Below are 23,166 nucleotides of genomic sequence, written 5' to 3' on the forward strand. Positions count from 1 at the left end.
AACAAGACTAATAGAAAAGAGGTGAAACTGATCTATACTGATCAACATAAAGCTTCCTATCTGGCTCCCAGCCTGGGTTCAGGAGGCAGACACTCTCTGTACTTTTAAGACTAGACTTAAAACCTTCCTCTTTGACAAAGCGTATAGTTAGGGCTGGCTTCAGGTAACCCTGAACCATCCCTTAGTTATGCTGCTATAGGCCTAGACTGTTTGAGGACCATCGGTGCACTGAGCTCCCCTATCCTATTTGTTGTTTATTGTTGCTGTTCTTTTCTCTCTGCTCTATCCACTCACCCCAACCGGTCGAGGCAGATGGCCGCCCAAACTGAGCCCGGTTCTGCTGGAGGTTTTTTCTTCCGTTAAAGGGAGTTTTTCCTCTCCACTGTCGCCAAGTGCTTGCTCATAAGGGAATTGTTGGGTTTTTAGTTTTAGTTTTTGTAAAGTGCCTTGAGATGATTTGTATTGTGATTTGGCGCTATACGAATAAAATTGAATTGAATTCAATTGAATTATAACTAAATTAACCAAGACAGTAAAAACAAGCACCAAAATGAATGTTCAAAACCGGAAACATAATTCTCCCCTCATGACAGGACCCCCCCCTCAAAGACCGGCTCCCAGACAGCCAAAAATCTGGTGGGTGAGAGGGAACAAAGTCACAGTTCGGAGATCCTCCTTTACGGCTCAAACAAAACAAAGTCCGGGGTTGCTCAGGTGGACGACCCCTCAGGTGAACAGAAATCCGGGGTTGCTCAGGTGGATGACCCCTCAGGCGAACACAAATCCAGGGTCATTTCAAGTCGGCAACCTCCCAGGCAGACATGTATCCGGGGCCACACTAGTGGGCGGCTCCTCAGGCAGCCAAAAAACCGGGGCCGCACTAGTGGACAACCCCTCTGGAGAGCCGGAATTCTGGCTGTGGTGGTGTCGGCGGGCTCGGCCGAACCACTGGGACAAAGGCCAGGTTCTGGAGAAGCGTTGGTGTTTGCAGCGCCGGCTGACCACCAAGGACAGAATCTAGGACCTGGAGGAACGATGGTTTCAACAGCGGAACCTCAGCGGGGAGGGCCTCATCGGCACACTGAGGCTCGGGAAGCTGGGGAAGAGCCTCAATGGGGACAGCACACTGAGGCTCGGGAAGCTGGGGCAGAGCCTTGGGTGCCGGCATCGACGTCAGCGGGACTGGGAACTCTGGCTTGGCTAGTCAGGGGTTCAGGCAGAACTCTAGCCGCAGATTCAGGCAGCACTCTAGCCGGGCATTCAGGCACTTTAGCCTGGAACACAGGCACTTTAGCCTGGAACACAGGCACTCCAGCCAGTACTTCAGGCAGCAGGCTAGCCTGGAACACTGGCAGGCTAGCTGGAGATGGTAGGTAACTTTGGCAGGCTAGCCGAGGAAACACACTGCGGTTATTGTGTTGGTACTAAAATTTGAAGGATGAAAGTGCAAGACCCAAATGCAGGACGCAGAGCTTCTTTATTTTCCTGGATCCACCATGCTCGGGTTAATAGGCAAACACTCTCCTTAGACACAGAAATACTGCCCTCAGGCAACTAAACCACTCTGCGTCAAAACTTCACAGCTACACACTGTTAACACCGCCACTCGGCGTACAAATAACACATCCTTCTACAACACAGGCACAAACCAACATTAATCCTCCATTGAGGAGCAAAGTAAATCAGGATTTATTCATGCACTAAAAAAGAGACTAATAGAAAAGAGGTGAAACTAATCTATAGTGATCAACATAAAGCTACCTATAACTAAATCAGAGGAGAGGAAAAACAAGCACCAAAATAAATGTCCAAAATTGGAAACATAATTCTCCCCTCATGACACACAAATAGCAAGTAATCAAGAGTCAACAATTCAGCAACAACATAAATGAAGCCGACAAAGTCACACAGGTACGTGAATCAGTCACAAACACGAGTAACAAATAACCTATAACAGAGCCTATATCTAAGATCGCAGACTGGTAGCAATGCTCTCAATAGGTTAGGTCATATGTGTTACATATTTAGCAATGGAAGCAGGAATATAACCATTGTCATTTGTCACTGCATAGTTTCAGGTTATATCTGGGAAAGCATGTTTTAGCTACAAAAGAGTTGGTTTAAAAGGTATTTACGGCCAGCTATAATGAGCTGTTTGTTACAAAGGGCCCTCTCACTTAGAGCAGACATGTTAATTCTAGCATCTGTTCATGATCAAAGAGAGTTTGACCATGTGGCATTTGTTGGAGGTGACTGTGCCTGCTGTTACCTTCACAGGTCACTCATCTTTTCCTTATCAGTTTCAGAACAATAAATTCCTTAAGGGTACATACTTACACAACTTACCCACATTGTGTCCGTCTCTCAGAAAACAGAAGCTATTTCATTGATTTTGGAGCAAAAATATATATGGACCTACCAGAAGTCTGCTCAGGATCTCTCTGTGTGAACAATGCAGTGACTGAACATGAAGCTCGACTTTCCCTGATACTATTATTAATTGTTATAAATATCTTTGCCAATTATAATTAACAACATAAGCTATTTTTACCATTTGTTAACAACCATGTTTATCCTTATTTTTATGAACGTGACCAAGCAAATTTTGGTCTTCGAGTTTCCATTGAACATTCTAGTCTAGTGTATTGTCAGGTCACCCTGCAATGACCAAATACCTCCCTCGATTAACACAGGTCTCCTTACACACAGTATTTCAAGCTACAACATTTAAACTGGTAATTTAAACTGGTCAATCCGGTAAGTAAATTCTATGATGAAGCTTGACGTTTTATGCCATTTCTCGGGAGCGTGTACATAATTATCTGGCTCTACGTGCTAATTACATCACATTAGCTATAATGAGGTAAGACAGGAGAAACCTTGCTGCTCCTTACTGAATTACATTAAAAGAGATTATTTGTTTTCGACTTGAATTGTTTCATTTAAAAGTAGACATTTCAAGCTTTCTATACATACAGTGGGTACGGAAAGTATTCAGACCCCTTTAAATTTTTCATTCTTTGTGTCATTGCAGCCATTTGCCAAAATCAAAAAAGTTCATTTTATTTCTCATTAATGTACACTCAGCACCCCATCTTGACAGAAAAAAACAGAAATGTAGAAATTTTTGCAAATTTATTAAAAAAGAAAAACTGAAATATCACATGGTCATAAGTATTCAGACCCTTTGCAGTGACACTCATATTTAACTCACATGCTGTCCATTTCTTCTGATCCTCCTTGAGATGGTTCTGCTCCTTCATTGGAATCCAGCTGTGTTTAATTAAACTGATTGGACTCGATTAGGAAAGGCACACACCTGTCTATATAAGACCTTACAGCTCACAGTGCATGTCAGAGCAAATGAGAATCATGAGGTCGAAGGAACTGCCCAAGGAGCTCAGAGACAGAACTGTGGCAAGGCACAGATCTGGCCAAGGTTACAAAAGAATTTCTGCAGCACTCAAGGTTCCTAAGAGCCCAGTGGCCTCCATAATCCTCAAATGGAAAAAGTTTGGGATGACCAGAACTCTTCCTAGACCTGGCCGTCCAGCCACACTGTGCAATCGTGGGAGAAGAGCCTTGGTGAGAGAGGTAAAGAAGAACCCAAAGATCACTGTGGCTGAGCTCCAGAGATGCAGTAGGGAGATGGGACAAAGTTCCACAAAGTCAACAATCACTGCAGCCCTCCACCAGTCGGGGCTTTATGGCAGAGTGGGCCGACGGAAGCCTCTCCTCAGTGCAAGACACATGAAAACCCGCATAGAGTTTGCCAAAAAACACATGAAGGACTCCCAGACTATGAGAAATAAGATTCTCTGGTCTGATGAGACCAAGATTGAACTTTTTGGCGTTAATTCTAAGCGGTATGTGTGGAGAAAACCAGGCACTGCTCATCACCTGCCCAATACAATCCCTACAGTGAAACATGGTGGTGGGAGCATCATGTTGTGGGGGTGTTTTTCAGCTGCAGGGACAGGACGACTGGTTGCAATTGAAGGAAAGATGAATGGGGCCAAGTACAGAGATATCCTGGAAGAAAACCTCTTCCAGAGTGCTCAGGACCTCAGACTGGGCCGAAGGTTCACCTTTCAACAGGACAATGACCCTAAGCACACAGCTAAAATAACAAAGGAGTGGCTTCGGAACAACTCTGTGACCGTTCTTGACTGGCCCAGCCAGAGCCCTGACCTAAACCCAATTGAGCATCTCTGGAGAGACCTGAAAATGGCTGTCCACCAACGTTCACCATCCAACCTGACAGAACTGGGGAGGATCTGCAAGGAAGAATGGCAGAGGATCCCCAAATCCAGGTGTGAAAAACTTGTTGCATCATTCCCAAGAAGACTCATGGCTGTACTAGCTCAAAAGGGTGCTTCTACTCAATACTGAGCACAGGGTCTGAATACTTATGACCATGTGATATTTCAGTTTTTCTTTTTTAATAAATTTGCAAAAATTTCTACATTTCTGTTTTTTTCTGTCAAGATGGGGTGCTGAGTGTACATTAATGAGAAATAAAATGAACTTTTTTGATTTTGGCAAATGGCTGCAATGACACAAAGAGTGAAAAATTTAAAGGGGTCTGAATACTTTCCGTACCCACTGTATATTTCTCATGTCTGAGGCAAGTATTCGCTCAGATTCAGGTTGTTTTATTTAGTGTCTGTGAAGACAGGTGACAAAGACAGAAGACAGAGAGCACATGCTGTCTGCTTTCTTTATTTTACAAAGGCACAGCATTTTGTTATTATGAGTGTATACAAATAAAAGTAGACCCTTTACAGATTCGAATGATGTATTGCATTTATCTGTACGATCTGTACGAGTAATTTAAGTTCCTTTTTTGTAAAAAAAAAAAAAAAAAAAAAAAAAGGCTCATCAAACTGAGGATCTTGAGGGCTTATGAGATGTGGAGAAATTGAGAAGTACAAGGTTGTAGTGAAAGCTAATTTCCTTTCCTTAAATAAAGCCATACGTGTAACCGGTTGCCTTAGACGCCTCCCTGTGCCTGGTTTTCCAGCATCCGCATCGCCATCTTGGAATTCTTCCCTACATTCTTCATCACCATGTGCATTCTTGATAACTCTCAACGTGTTCAGAAACACTCTGCGTTGTGTTGTGATGGTGTTGGGCACTAACAGTGACACAGGGTTTTTGGTCGAATTTGCCATTTATTTGGTGGTACCTGGTACCCAAAAGAAAACATAGAAGATCCTCCAGTAAACACTCTTTAAAAGGGGAGAATAAGGGGCACGGTCCCCTTTTACAATGGTGTTACCACCGAAGAAGAATAAACATTTTACATTAACTTGAGTGCGAGCCCTAGGGGATTGGAGGTCTTACTACCCAAGTATGTTACGCTTGAAGTTGAACATTATTTTGTGTAATTATAACATTAAATCACTTATAACCCGGTGGAATGCCAGGGTGGAATGCTACAGGGGTTTCAGGTGTAGAGGACATTGTAGTAGCACTGAGCTGAGATCAGTACAGTTTTACCATTGAATTGAATGAGAAAGTGTGTCCAGACTTTTGACCGGTACTGCAAACAAATATATTCACTTTCATCAACCATTCACCAGGGTTTGAGAAAAATGGCCATCAGTGGCTACCCATACTCATGCCACTTATTCGCTGCATATAACTATGATGATTGAGATTATTTTCAGAAACACATTTGCATACTTCACTCACTCACAGAAACTAACACAGACATAGGTTTTGAGAACTCCTCACATTTTTTTACCGTTGGATATCATACTAATATTTATGCATGCACAAATGCACTTGGCACACTGACAAGCTAAGCACTTCTGTGTGCTGCTAAATGGGGGAGAGAGATATGATTCAACTGCTATGAGCAAGATCTAAATGTGCCATCTAATTTCAGCCCACCTCCTGCATGTGCAAAGTGACTAAGAACTGATCACTTTCAAAATGACCAGGGATATTATGGTCCATTCATTTAGGTCTTTTTGACATTTGGGGGCCTGTGTTCATTTATCTTTTGATTATACCACTGTACAATTCTTTTATTTATGTAGTATAGCCATGTGATAAATGGCTTTACATTCTTTTGAATCTTCTATAGAAAGGCCTGCCCATTTCTTGGCACATTGTATATTGGAAAAGCTAAGGAACTAGAGGAGCTATTTAGGCAAATGACAGGTATCCATTAAAAGATTTCGCATAAAGTGTGAATGTCTCTCCCAAAGGTATCCCTGATTGCCCTATAATGTTTCTGGTAGCGTGGCAGCACAGTGGCTGAGTAGTTAGCACCATTGCCTCACAGCAAGAAGGTTCGCAACCTGGCCTTTCTGTGTGGAGTTTGCATGTTCTCCTCGTGCTTATGTTGGTTTATTCCAGATACTCCGCTTTCCTCCCACCTTCCAAAAACATGCATGTTAGGTTGATTGGTGACTCTAAATTGCCCATAGGAGTGAGTGTGAGTGTGTGAGGTTGTTTGTCTCTATGTGGCCCTGTGATGGACTGGTGACCTGTCCAGGGTGTACCCCTGCCTTTCACCCAAAGAGAGCTGGGATAGGTTCCAGCAGATCCCTGTGACCCTGGTTAAGGAATAAGCAGGTATAGATGATGGATGGATGGATGGATGGATGGATGGATGTTTTTGCTAGAGCCCAGTTAAATTAGATGATGGTCATAAGATAAATACTGGTTAATTTTTTTTAAATATCTGATTTATAGTAGTTACTGGAAACACTTTTGAAATTGAATCAGTTTCTCACTATATATATATAAAAAAGAAAACACACAAACACACCACACCCTTGCCACCATCTTGGCACTGGTAGGACGCACAAACCACCACACTGGGAACTCAGGATTGCCTCTGAAGTCAATAAATGAGAAACAAATACAACAGCTGGAAGGAATGAAATACACCATAAAAGGTTCATCATCATAGCATTTAATTTTTCATGTACCTCTTCGTCAGTGTCTCATTTACCACTGCTGGCCTCTCAGTGACCAAATCAGTTGCCAACCTCAACATAGATATAGGCTCCTGTGATTTCCCAGTAGTCTGAATTTTGGCACTTCCCTGTGTCATATTTTACAGCTGCGGCTTGTGTGAGACAGGAGCTTACAGCTCGAAGTAGAAGTACAGATGAGATATTGACAACAAGACGACTGTTTCGCTGTTCCTCTACTTCAAGCCATGAACTCCTGTCTTGCATGAGCTGTAGCAGTGAAAACCCTGTTGAAATTTCTTGCAGACTCAACTTCATCTGATGTGTCAGCTGGACACACAATTTAGCTAAATTTTTATTGTGCTTTATCGTCAAGTATGTCCACAGTTAGTCTGAAGTAGGCGCAATTAGCACCATAATCAGGCTTCTGATGTCAGAGATGTCATTTTGGATATCCAAAATAGAAATGCAACTAGTCAAAATGTAATTGTAAATATCCTAAACTGTCATTCTTAGTCGGAATGCAATTGTAAATATTTTGTATTATTATTCTGATTAGTAATTTTAGATATCTGAAAAACAATTCTGGATAATCAGTCTAACCTTTTTATGTTAAAACAGCTATAGCCGACCTAAAGCAGCAGAATATGGTCACATTCCTGATTGAGGCAGGAGTGATATCCCTTGGACAATTTTTGACTATAAAACTCTTTGTGACCCATTAAGGTAAACAACAGGAGATGGTAAAGGCCCTCCAACAAGTACTGCACTGTCAAGACTCCATTTGATAAAGAGCAGATTACTGGTTCTTCACAAAGAAAACCCCTTTTTTTTGGTGACTTACATCCTGCTGTAAATACTTTGAAAATACTCCCTTTTCAGGCAAGACCTGAAATCTATACAATGACAGTCTTTATATCCTGTTCTTACATTTGTGCTTTGATTGCTAAACATATAACGTGTGACCAGACCTACAAAGCATTGCTGTCAGACTACGGTGGGATATTGAAGCTGTGCTATTGTTTATCCATTATTCATGCATATACCTTTGAAGTTTTATTGATTTTCATTTATGCTGTTGATGAAGTATTGACTCTGGTTAGTAACTAAGTTTGTCATATGTTTGAACTTTGTTGGGTGGAAAAAGAAATTATTGTTCCCATCTTAGAAAAACATTCTTAAAGCTTACAACACAACAAGTTTCTCTTGATTCAGACATGATCAGTGATATTTAAACCAATCACCAGCACAGACCTGTAGCCAAGACTCCGGGGAACCTCTAGAGTGGTGTGAAAAGGTGTTGGCCCCCTTCCTGATTTCTTATTTTTTTGTCACATGTTTGTTTGTCACACTTTGTTTCAGATCATCAAACAAATTTAAAGATTAGTCAAAGATAACAAGTAAACACATCATGCAGTTTTTAAATGAAGGTTTTTATTATTAAGGGAAAATAAAATCCAAAACTATTACCCCCCCCGTTAAAACTTAACTGTGGTTTATCACACCTGAGTTCAATGCTTCTAGCCACACCCAGGCCTGATTACTGCCACACCTGTTCACAATCAAGAAATCACTTAAACTGGACCTGCCTGACAAAGTGAAGTAGACCAAAAGATCCTCAAAAGCTAGACATCACGCCGAGATCCAAAGAAATTCAAAAACAAATGAGAAAGAAAGTAATTGAGATCTATCAGTCTGGAAATGGTTATAAAGCCATTTCTAAAACTTTGGAACTGCAGCGAACCACAGCGAGAGCCATTATCTACTTCTTTTCCTTTCGGCTGCTCCCTTCAGGGGTCAACCACAGCAAATCATCTGCCTCCATTTAACCCTATCCTCTGTATCCTCCTCACCCACACCAACTATCCTCATGTCTTCCTTCACTATATCCAAGAACCTCCTCTTTGGTCTTCCTCTAGGCCTCCTTCCTGGCAGCTCTAACCTCAGCATCCTTTTACCAATGTATTCACTGTCCCTCCTCTGAACATGTCCAAACCATCTCAATCTGGCTTCTCTGGCTTTTTCTCCAGAACATCTAACATGAGCTGTCCCTCTGATGTACTCATTCCTTACATTAGCCTGGGTGACGGTCCGACGGAAACATACTCCTAAGCAGAAGCCCACGGCTCATCACCTGCCTGTTCATGTTTCTAACCGATTTTCCCTGCTCAGCGACACACCCGCTGAGAAACTGACTCTGATAATTGGCGATTCCATAGTCAGAAACGTGAAGCTAGAGACACCAGCGACCATAGTCAAATGTATTCCTGGGGCCAGAGCGGGCGACATCGAGTCAAATCTGAAGCTGCTGGCTAAGGCTAATCGTAAATATGGAAAAACTGTTATTCACGTCGGCAGCAATGACACCCGATTACGCCAATCGGAGGTCACTAAAATTAATGTTGATTCGGTGTTTAACTTTGCAAAACTCTGTACTTTTCTCTGGACCCCTCCCCAATCTGACCATCTTTAGCCGCATGTTGTCGTTCCGTCGCTGGCTGTCTAGGTGGTGTCCAGCAAACGATGTGAACTTCATAGACAATTGGGCCACTTTCTGGGAAAATCCCGGTCTGGTAGCAATGGCCGGCATCCATCCCACTTTGAATGGTGCGGCTCTCATCTCTAGAAATTTGGCAAGTTTATTAGCCAAACCTAAAGTTTGACAATCCACAGTGGGGACCGGGACTCAGAGACTCAGTCTAAAACGCCTCTCTGCAGTTTCCTTAGAGCCGTCACCCCCCTCAAACCACATAGAGATTGTGTCTGCCCCTGGAACATATAAATCAAATAAATCAGATGTTAACAGAAGAGGAGTTATTCATAAAAACCTAATTAAAATTAAGACCACTCCTCTTACTGAACAGAAAAACAGAACAGTCAGATGTGGATTATTAAATATTAGGTCTCTTTCATCTAAATCTCTGTTAGTAAATGATTTGATAACTGATCACCAAATTGACTTTCTCTGTCTTACTGAAACCTGACTACAGCAGGATGAATATAATCAAGACCTCATAGTACCATATTATCCCAATAGACCACTTCGCTCTCAGAGTGCAGGTCTACTTGTGGTTCCCAGAGTTTCTAAAAGTAGAATGGGAGGCAGAGCCTTTACCTATGAAGCTCCTCTCCTGTGGAACCAGCTCCCAGCCTGGGTTCAGGAGGCAGACACTCTCTGTACTTTTAAGGCTAGACTTAAAACCTTCCTCTTTGACAAAGCATATAGTTAGGGCTGGCTTCGGGTAACCCTGAACCATCCCTTAGTTATGCTGCTATAGGCCTAGACTGCCCGAGAACCATCGGTGCACTGAGCCCCCCTACCATAACCATCCCCTCCCTTCCCTTCCCTTTTCTTCCTCTCCTCCCCCCTCACATGTATATTCCACCATTGAATGTCACTAACCTTGTGCTCTCTCTCTCTCCCCTAGTTTTTGCTCCCTCCCTCTCTCTCTGTCCTCTCTCTCTCTGTACGTTCTGCAAGTGTCCCTGGTCCTGGAGCTGTATATTACTGATGTGCAGTTACTGGCCCCACCAACCTTCAGTGTCTTTGCTGTTTATTGTTGCTGTTCGTTTCTATCTGCTCTATCCACTCACCCTAACCGGTCGAGGAAGATGGTCCCCCAAACTGAGCCCGGTTCTGCTGGAGGTTTTTTCTTCCATTAAAGGGAGTTTTTCCTCTCCACTGTCACCAAGTGCTGCTCATAAGGGATTTGTTGGGTTTTTAGTTTTAGTTTTTGTAAAGTGCCTTGAGATGATTTGTATTGTGATTTGGTGCTATACAAATAAAATTGAATTGAAACTGAATTATCCTAGTCCATCCTCGTCACTCCCAGAGAGAACCTCAACATCTTCAGCTCTGCTACCTCCAGCTCTGCCTCCTGTCTTTTTCTCAGTGCCACTGTCTCTAAACCAGACAACATTGCTGGTCTCACCACTGTCTTATACACCTTTCCTTTCGTTCTTGCTGACACGCTTTTGTCACACATCACACCTGACACTTTCCTCTACCCATTCCAACCTGCTTGCACGCGTCTCTTCACTTCTTTTCCACCCTCACCATTGCTCTGGGCTGTTGACCCTAGGTACTTAAGGTCACTGTTCATGACTCCACCATAAGAAAGAGACTGGGCAAAAATGGTCTGCATGGCAGATTTCCAAGACAAAAACCACTGTTGAGCAGAAAGAACATAAGCGCTCCCAAGACTTTTGGGAAAATACTCTGTGGACTGACGAGACAAAAGTTTTACTTTTTGGAAGGTGTGTTTCCCATTACGTCTGGCGTAAAAGTAACACAGCATTTCAGTAAAAGAACATCATACCAACAGTAAAATATGGTGGTGGTAGTGTGATGGTCTGGGGATGTTTTGCTGCTTCGGGACCTGGAAGACTTGCTGTGATAAATGGAACCATGAATTCTGCTGCCTACCAAAAAATCCTGAAGGAGAATGTCCAAAACACACCAGCAAGTCCACCTCTGAATGGCTGAAGAAAAACAAAATGAAGACTGTGGAGTGGCCTAGTTAACCCTCTGGGGTCGACGCACGCGCCGGCGCGTTTTGACGCATCTTTTTCTGATAAGGCCGAAACAAACTTAAATTACTCCGTCAATTCTGTACAGATAAAAGAAGTATATCATTCAAATCTGTAAAGGGTCTAGTTTTAGTGGTATACCATCATAATAACAACAAAACGTTGTGCTTTTTTTAAATAAAGAAAGCCGACAGGGTGCGCTCTCGGACTTTTCTGTCTCTGCCATTTCTCTTCACAGACGCGTAAATAAAACAACCAGAATCTCAGCGAATACTTGGCTCATAAAAACAAGAATTATATGGCTAGAAAGCTTGAAATGTTTTCTTTTGAGTGAAACAATTCAAGTCGAAAACAAATCATCACTTTTTATTTAATCCGTATGAACGTAAGGAGAAGTCCGTTTTTTCCTGTCTCACCTCATTACAGGTAATGCGGTCCTGCCTTGTCCTCTGTTCACTGTTCACATGTAAATAATCTCAGGTGAACCAGGTAAATATGTGCACACCCCCGAGAAATGACATAAAACGTCAAACTTCATCATAGAATTTACTCACTTTTTCTGCGCGTTTTGATGATGGTGCGTCACGGACGTGATGAAGCACTTCTTATATTCCACACAGAGACAAATAGTTTAGTTTGTCCTCAGAGTAAAAACACTGATTTTAACTCAAATGAGGATCGTTTGGCTCCTCATTGTGTTGTATTGTGCTGCACTAATCCGTCCCATCTACATTGACTGAAAGGCTCATTATGCGCGTCTTTGTCTGGTCGTTCAGTGCGTCTTCTGTGTTCTCAGGTAAATCACATGACTATTCATCCTCAGACACACCCTCTTGCATATGGCCTTTCTAGACAAAAAGTGTCTTAGAAAATTTAAATCAGTGTATTGTTTACTGTGAATGTGTGAACAAGATGACATTCACAGCACTCTGAAGTAAACACTTTAGCCTACAACATGCAGGTCTCCAAAGTCTTGTGAACCAAGGTTCTGTTTGTGTTTTATGGTCTTATTTCAGTGAGTAAAAAATTGTAGTTTTTCACTAACCATGCATAACCACTTTTTCTCAAAAACACAATCATGTATAAACTTGCTGCTCACATATTATTGTAGCCAATTTTGTGCTGATTACAGTGTTATCAGACTTTAGACATTAATATGTTTAAAAGACACTGAAAAAAGCACAAATGTCAGGACATGTCAAAATTTGTCCAGGCCCCAAAAAGAGGGGTAAAGTCCTGACCTGAATCCGATTAAGATGCTGTGGCATGACCTTAAAAAGGTGGTTCATGCTTGGAAACCCTCCAATGTGGCTGAATTACAACAATTCTGCAAAGATGAGTGGGCCAAAATTCCTCCACAGTGCTGTAACAGACTCATTGCAAGTTATTGCAAACGCTTGATTGCAGTTGTTGCTGCTAAGGGTGGCCCAACCAGTTATTAGGTTTAGAGGGCAAACACTTTTTCACACATGGCCATGTAGTTTTGGATTTTGTTTTCCCTTAGTAATAAAAACAATTTAAAAATTCATTTAAAAATTGCATGATGTGTTACTTGTGTTATCTCTGACTAATATTTAAATAATATTTGTTTGATGATCTGAAACAAAGTGTGACAAACATGCAAAAAAATAAGAAATCAGGAAGGAGGCCAACACTTTTTCACATCACTGTAGTCTCTCCTACTCCCACCAGCAGACTACAGTTGGGCCAGCCCACAGCAGAACGGACCGAGCCTCAGTAAACCTGAGGACAAGCAAGTAACCTGTGGCTGTGCTGGTTGTCTGACATAATCTCAGTTGGTCTCCATAGTTACTAGAGCTTCCTCCTAAACCGTGTTTAAACCTCAGACTCAAACACAGAACAGATTAATTTCTTTTCCACCACTGCAAACAACGTACTGTTAGACTATTATGTTTTACTTGATAATTCAGCTAATTCCTCAGATCAGTTCTCCCTCCGTTTCCCCCTATGTAAATAGATGAATAAATCTTAACATTAATAATGGCAGTGAGTTGTCTTTTTATTTCAGACAGTAGATATTACTCATTAATTGACTGGTTGATCCGCTGTTTAAAGGATCTGGTGCCCCAAATTATTAAGATGGTTTATGTCATGACTCCCGCCTGTGACTTCCTGCCGGGGACCTTTTATTGTGCGGAGTTCCTGTTTGCCCACAAAGGTCCCCGGCAGTTTATGTAATTAGCCACGATAGGGTTCAACAATGTATTTATACCTCTGGCTAGCCCTGGTTCGCTGCCAGAGAATTGACTAAGTTCCATGGTTTGTGTCACAAGAAGATCCTCTCCCCTCTACCCTGGCTGCACTTCCTGGTGACTGTCCGGCCGCCACCAACGGACCTATCTCCTGCTGATCGGCCGCCTCACCACACGGGAGTCTCCATGCTGCAGACCGTCATCTCTCACCAGCGCACCTGCCCTCACCTGCTTACGGGTCACCGACTGCCTCTACGCCCGGAACCTGCACCGCCGCAACACACCACTGCCCAGCTTCCCGGCACGGCACCTCGGCCGACTGCCAGCATCGTCGATCATCCCCTGGTGGATCACCTCACCTTCCCTGCTCACACTGGGAACGTTACTCCCTGGCTAGCCAGCTGCAGCCGAGACTCATCTCTCTGTTTGAGACGCTTTTTGTTCCTAGTTCTCACCTTATTATTTAAATAAAGCACTGTGTCCAGCATTTGGGTCCTACGCCTTCTCCTTCTCTTCCGCACCCACACCGTAACAGTGTATGATATTCTCAATTCATAAATTAGACCTAATAAACCTTAATGTTCAATACATGTATATATTTAAATTCGCCACACAGCATCCATAAATACCTTTTAGAAGATATCCATAAAGTCTTTATAGATATTTTAAAATGAATTTTGACTCGTCAAAAGTAACATTTAAGATATCAACAATGCTTTTTTTTTGACTAGTCAGAGCTTCAACTTCAGATATCTACAATTGAATTTTGACTAGTAATATATTAGATTTAGATATCCAAAAAGATAATTAAGATATCTTTTAAATGTGTCAAATTACAGATATCTTTAATTGGAGTTTTCACTACTCAAAAGACAATTAAAGATATATGTAATTTGACTTTTGACTAGTCAAAATGTAATTATAGATATCTGGAATTCACATTGTGGGTAGTCAAAATTCAGTTATAAATATCTTAAATAGTTTTCCTATTCAAGTCAATGAATAATTCTTACTATTCAAAATGTAATTGCAGATATCTGTAATTAGAATTTTGGCTAGTCAAAATGTCATTGCAGATATCTTACATAAATACATCTGTAATGTGAATCCTGTCCACCTATTTGATGTTAGAACAGGTTGACATATGTATATGTTGAATTAGACAAACATAACATGATAGTCATAATCGTGACTATGAATTGTGAATTCATTTCATTCATTCAATTCTAGTTGTCATAATAGAAATAAGAAATGCATTAAATTTTGTGTTTGTGAAAATACTGGTAAGATGCTTTAGCCATTAGAGTGTTTGTATGTCTTTATTTTTGTGGTATTGAATTAGAGCAAGTAGTAGCTCTAATTCAATACCACTTAGCGGTTAGGTTTGGGATTCACATTGCACCACGTTACACATCTGTCTAATTCTGCCGTGATCGAATGGATTATAACTTTTAAACTCTTCTAAGCCCAGCTCCGGGAAGAATATCCTTATATGTGTTTATTTTGGTTATTGTTCTACATGCTTTGTGTCACTGAACATCTTATGAGTTCTCCTTGCTGAAAATGTTCTTTGTTACAGATGTTTACTAAGGTTGTGGTAGTTGGAGATTGGTAGTTTACCTTTATTCAGAAGTTAGTTCTTGAGGCAAACTTCTAACTTTTTGGAATTATCTCCTGAAAACCACCCATACTCCCTCCTGACAATGCACCCTGCTGTGAGAGGCTGCTGACAGGCATACAAATCCACAAGCTCCTCTATGTATTTAAACATTCCACTTTTTTCCCTCTAAATTTCACTTTCATTTGCTTCAAACCCCCAGTTTGAGCAAGCTTTTTTTCTTCCTTTCTTTTCTTTTTTAATTAGCTTTAATTCTTCCTTAGTTTCATTTTTACGTTTTACTAGTCAAGCTAAAGCTATTCCCCAAATTTAATCATCCAGTATCAAAGTCGCATTTTGTAACATTTTTGATAATTAGCCAATTCGGTCATCCAACCAGATCAGTGCTATGACGGTTCTGACCTGTCTGACCCAGCCATCTGTAGAACCAGCCATCCACCTGCCTGCAAACCTCAGCCGAGAGAGAGAGAGAGAGAAACACACCCTACACAAATACCACAGTGGCGATGGCAGGCAACCAGAAAGCCATCTGGAGATTAGTCTAGCACACTTTAGCCACGAAAATCAACAGGGTACTGGCAACATCAGCACTGGCAAAATCAGATTACCTGCAAACAGTAGGCAAGAGTTAATTCTCTCTCCTCACTTAACTGCTGGTGTCATTTTGCCTGGTCATGTTAGCCACATGGGCCATTGCTGTGAAATAATCCATAGCTCATCCCTTAAAAGTTCACTTCAACATCTACAAACCTGACCCCACTACAACTTTATTATTCAGATATCAAACCTAAATTGCTCTGACTGACAAGGCTCATCAGCCATCTCCCCTATTGTCACATTACATTAGCCGAAAGTGTTTCTCATGTCTGCATTAAGAAATTACACAAATTTAGTACTGCTCTTTTTGCTTCTTTTCTTTGAAAACATTAGCGTCACTGTTGGTACAATTAACCGTTCAGATATTACATTAATAACTGATTTATTATTGAATCTGTAATTTGTTGATAATTAATTTTCCATATTTAATCATATTAAGCTTTGGTTGATCTGCCGAAAGAAATGCACTGGTGCTGCTGAGGTAATTAACCTGTCATGAACTAAAATCTGAGATTAAAAATATGCTGCACATATATCTCACCTTGTTCAAAGCTCAATCAAGCAAGATGCCATGTGCAGTCACTGAGATATTATAGTAAAAGGTTTCATTTCTTTCCCCAATCTATACTCTATTAGCTTTATGTCATCTCATCTAAATGTAACTCCTTCAGTCCTGTAACCCAATACATTATGCATGTTTTTAGAACAATACTGATCATATTGACAATTTTTGTTTTAGGATAGGTTTCTCAAAAGCTGATATTCCTAAGCTAGTAAGTATTATCAAAGGTTCTGATAATAACTAAAGGCATTTTATAAATACAAATGCCCCAGGGTGGTCATTGTTTACAGTGATTCTTATGGGTTATGATGGTATGAAGCCACAAAAAAATTACAATGAAAGTACTAATCCTGCAGCCTGATCCAACCTAATGTCACTTGACCATTATGAGAAGAAATTTTCCATAATCTTCCATAAAAAAGGCCTTGTGAGTTGCACTTCTGCTGCCTACATGGAAGATGAGGACCAATATTTTTTATAAAGACTTTGGGAACAATAGTCTGCATAGTTGATTGATTATGTGCACTTACATCAGCAACTCCACTTGTAATTACAGCTAAAGTCTTTAACAGAGGAGCCTCCTCTGTGAATGTTGCTAGTTTTATAACATAGGTTGGTTACTCATTATGAACAACTGCAGTAGATCAGAATAAACAAGGCCTATAAATGGTGTTGTCCATTCAATGAATGTGCTTGTATGCTTTAAAAGAAATTCATTAATTCATTCATTGTAAAAACACTAGTACATCTTGGCCCTGTTAGTGATTAGGCAGCGCATTTCCACAGTACCCGTGGTGCTGACTGTGTTAATAAGGGTATGTGAATGTTCAACGAGACTATTACAACTCTGCAACCCTGACCTCATTCATCAAACAGACTGAGCAATGTGCTGTCCTACAGCTGTCATCGAGATGCAACTCAACTGTGACCATCTTAATTTTGTATATAAATGAACTAGTCAGTTCCCAGTAATGCAAAACTACATGATTACATGTTTAAAAAAATGAGATGCTGAATTTGTAGGGACTGCTTTTGACATCAAGTAAATTACATTTAACGATATATGTCTGTGAATCGAGACTAAAATCTGTGCACACAAATTTCAACATGAAACCCTTTCGCTGAAATGATGAATATGTTTAGGTCCTGATTACTTTAACATTGTATCTGGCTGAGCTTATTTGTGTATTCATTTGACTTTTTACGGCCTAGGTATTCCAGGCAAACTCAATTTCTTTTCCGGGAGCTCAGCTGTCCTGTCAAATGAGCACAGGTGAACAGATAAGTAAGTGATTTTTGGTAAACAGGCTGTATGAGAGGTGCTGTAAAGAAATCGCCTGAGACACATACAACATAGAACTCTGATTCTGTTGTTTGGAGGGAAAACCTTAAAAAGAAACTGCATATTTAATTGCTTATTTTCTTTACCCAGTAGGAGTTGATATTCATAGGTTTTGTTCCTCTTTTGCAAAGCAATTAAATTAGCTCCATCTTCCCTGATTTTAAGATAAAGAAGCTAGGTTTGAACATGATCAAATGGAATAAGTTTATTTACAGTAAGGAAAAAAAAAAAAAAAAAAAGAAATGTCTAAAAGTATTAAAGTAGATTGAGTGGTTGACTCAATATTTTGCAGTTCAACTGTGCATGACAGTCTCTGATTGTAGATCTGAAGGGATGAAAGTCAAATGTGAGGCTCCCCATGTTTTGTGAGCCTGCTCCTTCACGTTTTATTTATAGCAATTTTTCAAAACTACAAAGGTACAATGTTTGTAAGGGGTCAAGAGAAATTCTTCACGACAGACCTATAAGGCCTTGAACATTTTGAAGGAGCTACTGACAAAACCAAAACCATAAAAAGCATTTTTCCTTATTATAATTTGTAAGTTTCCAGGCAATAATAACTATGAGCCAGTATAAGCAGAAGCAGTAACTCTGTCAGCATATTCTGTTCATTTCATTTAGTCATTGAATTTACATTGAAAACAGACCTCTTTGAGTCGATGCATTTTTCACATTGGTCTCATGATCAAGACTACCTAAACAACTGAACAATTAGAAAAACTGGCTTTGGTATTAGAGTGAATTCAGAAACAAGGACATGATCATCTGCTATGTGTGAAACTTAAACACATTAGAGCTCTTATGTCTTACACATTATACTCTTATGTGCCATACAATGCAGATTCCTTGTTTAACTCAGACATTTTTTTGAGGAGTTACCAAGACAACTTGAGCATCACAATTTTATTTGACTTTAACTTGATTTTACTTTGCAGACTCGGTAAATTATAAGAAAATAAGCAATATAATTACATACTCACTATGTCATCCACTCACCTGGGAGGCAATTTGTCAGTGCTCAGACAAAATATTTTAATTTTAAGCTGTTAAATCATCCAAATTACACATCCAGGTACAGCACAGCCCCTCCTGTGTTGGCTGGTTGCAGTAGCTGACTATATGCATTTAGCTACCATGAGATTCTGACAAGTGGAAGTGACACTAAGGATGAGAATGCAGTGAGGAATGTTTTATTTTATGTCTGATTTGTCCAACTTCCATCAGTTCAAGGTTTGTAAGTGAGGGTTCATCCACATTTTTACCAATAAATTTCCTTGACTATTCCATGATTTTTCCAGTTCAGTTGACAGCAGGTCCTTTATTTTCTCAATGATATCCTAAACTGATAAATGGCCCATAAACATTGAGTTAATCTATTTTGTCTTCCCCTCAGCACTGTTCTATAGCCTGATGTTCCTGTCTATTTGCTTTGCCTGTAAGTCTTGGTTCAGGCCTTTTTGGTTTGACACTTTGGACAAAATCAGTTTTTTAAAGTAAGGAGCTAGTCCAACTGTGCATAAATACGAGCACTTGCAGTCACTGCAAGCAAATATTGTTGCTATCTGGCTGTCGGAGAACAACAGACTAGTACCTTCACATTGCTTGTAGGACTAGTGGGAATTAGAAACAAAAAAGATAGAGGCACAGTGGCAGTCTCAAGCTTTTGGCATTTTACTTCACAACTATCTTCAGCAGGAGGCATAAATTACAAAGAAACAAAAACAGCAGCAACACATTCACAGACGATGCTCTAAATACTATCCAAATAGCTTCAGATCTTTAGAGGCTCAAATACACGATAAAGAAAATCACTTCACATCTGCACAACTATGAAGTTTCTGTAATTAGAAATCACAAAATAACTCATTATTGCATACACACAGTTTTTCAATAAGACCATGAAGTTGTAATAATGAAATACATCTTTGCAATTCAGCAAATTATGAAATTGTTTTTACGTTTTCAAAAACATGGTGATGCTTCTGTGATGACTTCACCCTGTATAGCCATCACGTGATCAGAATGCATTTTTCAACTATTTGAAGTGTTTGGATTTTTGGGATTTCAACTACATTTCTCTGAGCTTTTTAGCCAAAACTTTACCTTTTTTATACTTTGTTATTCATGTAAAGCCATTCACCCACTGCTCCTGCCTCAGTATTTACCTATGATAAAGAAAAATATAAACATAATAAGAGTGGGCAGCATGGATCTGAACAGACCTTAGTTAGAGGACAGGTAAGGAAGATAAGGGCACATAGGACCACACATCCTGCTACACATGCCTTAAGATGACAGAGCTTAATCTGTCTGAACATTAAATTCTTCTGAAATGTTTTGGTTTTAGTTAAAGGCACATTGACTAAAAATCAAGTCTGAAAAATCAAGTGAAAATGGAACAACCGTCTCTCAGCTATAGTACCCCTTTTATACCTTAGGTTACTAACAACTCTTCTGTTATTACAGCTCATGTTGTCACCATGCATTTATATGCCACTACTGAAAGTCACTAATACTGTGCCTTTTCTTTTCCATAGTTTGTGCTCTCTCTCTCTCTCGCTCTCTCTGTGTCCTTCTGCAGGTGTCTCTGGTCCTGGAGCTGTATATTACTAATGGGCAGTTTATGACCCCTCCAATCTGCACAGTGTTTATTTGTTGTTCATTGTCTTTTCTCTCGCCTCTATCCACTCACCCTAACTGGTCAAGCAGATGGCTGCCCAAAAGGACCCCAAAAGTTTTTCCTCTCCACTGTCGCCAAGTGGTTGCTCATAAGGGATTTGTTGGGTTCTATGTAAAGTGCCTTAACCCTGCAATTACCAGTGTTGAAATATTTCAACATCACTTTTAACAATTCTAAAAAATGGCCTACAAATGTTTTTTTTTTCTCAAAACCACATTTACATAGTTAATGGGTCCTATTGTTTGTCCTCACAATGCTATTGGATAGAAGAAGTGTTTATAGGTCCGGTCATCTTGTGCACCTTATGTCTATGTTGTAATTCTACAACGTTGGGCCAGAGTGGTAATCAAAATAGCCTGTGCACCTTACACATTACATAAGGACACTGCATTGAAAATAATTGTAGTAGCAATTTAAAGTGTTAGATGGTTCATTGTAACTAAGTTCTAAATGTGCTTTTCTGTTAAATTGTTCTTAGTTTAGCCTAGACCACAATTAAACAGGAATAAATTGTATGTGGTATTTGAAACAGCATCATCTAAAGCAGTATCTGAAACTCCCTGTATCTTTGTAGGTTTTTGTTTTTTAACTTCTAAATGACCCTGAGATTGTTTTTATGAGTGTTGCCCAAGTCGCAGTTCGCATTAGGAGATAGAAAAACAGGATCTGAATGTTCTGCATGTTGCCTGTTGCATTGTTCGGGGACAGGTGTAAATGGTCTTGAATGTGAACCTGTAAGTGCTGTGGGGGGATGCATGTGTTCCTTTTAGTATGATAAGTGGAGAGCATAATAGGCCAGCCAGACAGTATTGTTTGAATGTAGTGGCATTTTGCATTTGCATTGAAATGATAATACTTTGACCTACCACCCTGTCTATTCTTTCAGTTGATCTACTACAATATAAGACCCAAGATTATTACTCAAGATATTTACTGTTGTGGGGCTAAGTAAGCAATCAACCCTGCAAATGAATGCTTAAATGTTCTGTATATCTGTTCAGACAAAGTGAGTACAAATACAGAAATTCTGCTCCCAACTAGGCCCATCGTTGCAACATGACGTGTCCCTAAAAACTTACTAAAATGTAAAAAAATTGAAAAACCTTTCATCTCTACATCAGAGTTATGATTTTACCTTTGTGTTTAATTAACATAACTTGACTCTATCAGGAACTTGAGCTTTGCCTAATGTTCCTGCTTTGTGTCTCATTAGTAGGAAATAAAATCTGTGACAGAATTTCTAACATTGAAACTAGGATGATTTCAAAGGTTTTAAATTATTTTTAATGCATAAAATAGAAGGAAAAATATGAAAAATATGGTTCAAACATTTGAAAATAACATCTGAATGTTTGAACAAATTGTTTAATTTTCTTTCAGTGTTGCTGATCTGCGTTTTCAAAGTTTTGAAACTTGCAACTTCAACATGCTCTACAGAGTTTCAGATAAGCTCTCCCTGACACGCTCTCAATGGGGGAAAGACCATGTTTAAAATGTTTTAATTACAGATTTTAGTAAATTGCAGCTTCACCTTTTTAAAAAAAAAAAAAAAAAAAAAAAAAAAAAAAATCAGTGTTCTGCTTAATCGCTATCAATATTGATTATAAGATCAATCCATCATTCGGCCATACTGCTGATAGAAGCAACAGGATGAATGCAGGGGTATGCAGCACGGCTCTGTGGGCTCAGATTCAAACAGATGCATCAAAACTAAACAAAACACTAAAACACATCAAGATTCAGCAGGACAACAATACTAAACAATGCTGAAACCGCCCAACGAGGGTGAAGGGGTGGAATATCCTTAAATACTTGAATCAATCACCTGGTCTTGGGTAACCTGAGCTGTATTTCACTTGTCTAAATACTTTGGTTTAATCAGTCACATATGCAAACAAAAGCTAATTAGAGCTTGACTTTAAGCTATCACAGGAGGATAGCCTCCACACTATGGCTGCAACGATTACTCAAGTAAATCGTGGAACTCGATTTCAAAAAATCCTCAAAGCAAATTCTTTACCTCGAGTATTTGTTTAATTTCTGTCATTTGTGTTATCGGACCTGCTGCGCATAGGGATCATTGTTCCACACGGACTGTAATAACTGTTGCACAACGCATGTCAGAATCAAAAGTTGGCGCTATGGCAGAGAGTGAAACTGTCTGTAAAAGGCAGAATATGTCCAAAGTTTGGGATCATTTCAAACTTAAAAAAGATGACAACAGCAAGCAATGTGTGTATTGTAAAGTAGAACTTGTGAACCATAACAGCACTTCGTCAATGCTTCAATATCTGAACAGAAAGCATCCGGTTAAAAATGAAGAAGTTAACTAAATTAATAATTCATGTGAAACTGCAAGTAAGCAATACACCAAATAAGCTGACTCCTAAAGCATCCAGTTGTGGACCAGACCGGCTCACCCAGCAGATCCGACAAGGTAACGTCATTGGTCAAAAACGCAAAAGTGTATTTCATCCGATTACTCAAGTAAATGCTGAAATGTTCTGTAGAATACTCGACTCCAAAAATGATCGATAGCTGCAGCCCTACTCCACACACTTACAAACACAAAAGAAAGGTGCAAATGGTATGGGGCTGGATGGGCTGTATGATGTAAGTCCAGGAGGAGGCCATATTTAAGTACCTGCACCTCTGCTGGTTTTATACTCCATACCCCCCATGCCTTTGCAAC

General features: G+C 40.1%; 1 protein-coding gene across 1 annotated transcript in view; it reads right to left on the bottom strand.

Moving 5' to 3' along the window:
* The window catches only part of alk (ALK receptor tyrosine kinase), a 319,654-nt gene that overhangs the window by 163,964 nt on the left and 132,524 nt on the right, over positions 1–23,166 (bottom strand). The gene's annotated exons all lie outside the window — the stretch shown is intronic.

This window comes from Mastacembelus armatus, chromosome 22 (assembly GCF_900324485.2).
Source record: "Mastacembelus armatus chromosome 22, fMasArm1.2, whole genome shotgun sequence".
Taxonomy (NCBI): Eukaryota; Metazoa; Chordata; class Actinopteri; order Synbranchiformes; family Mastacembelidae; genus Mastacembelus; species Mastacembelus armatus.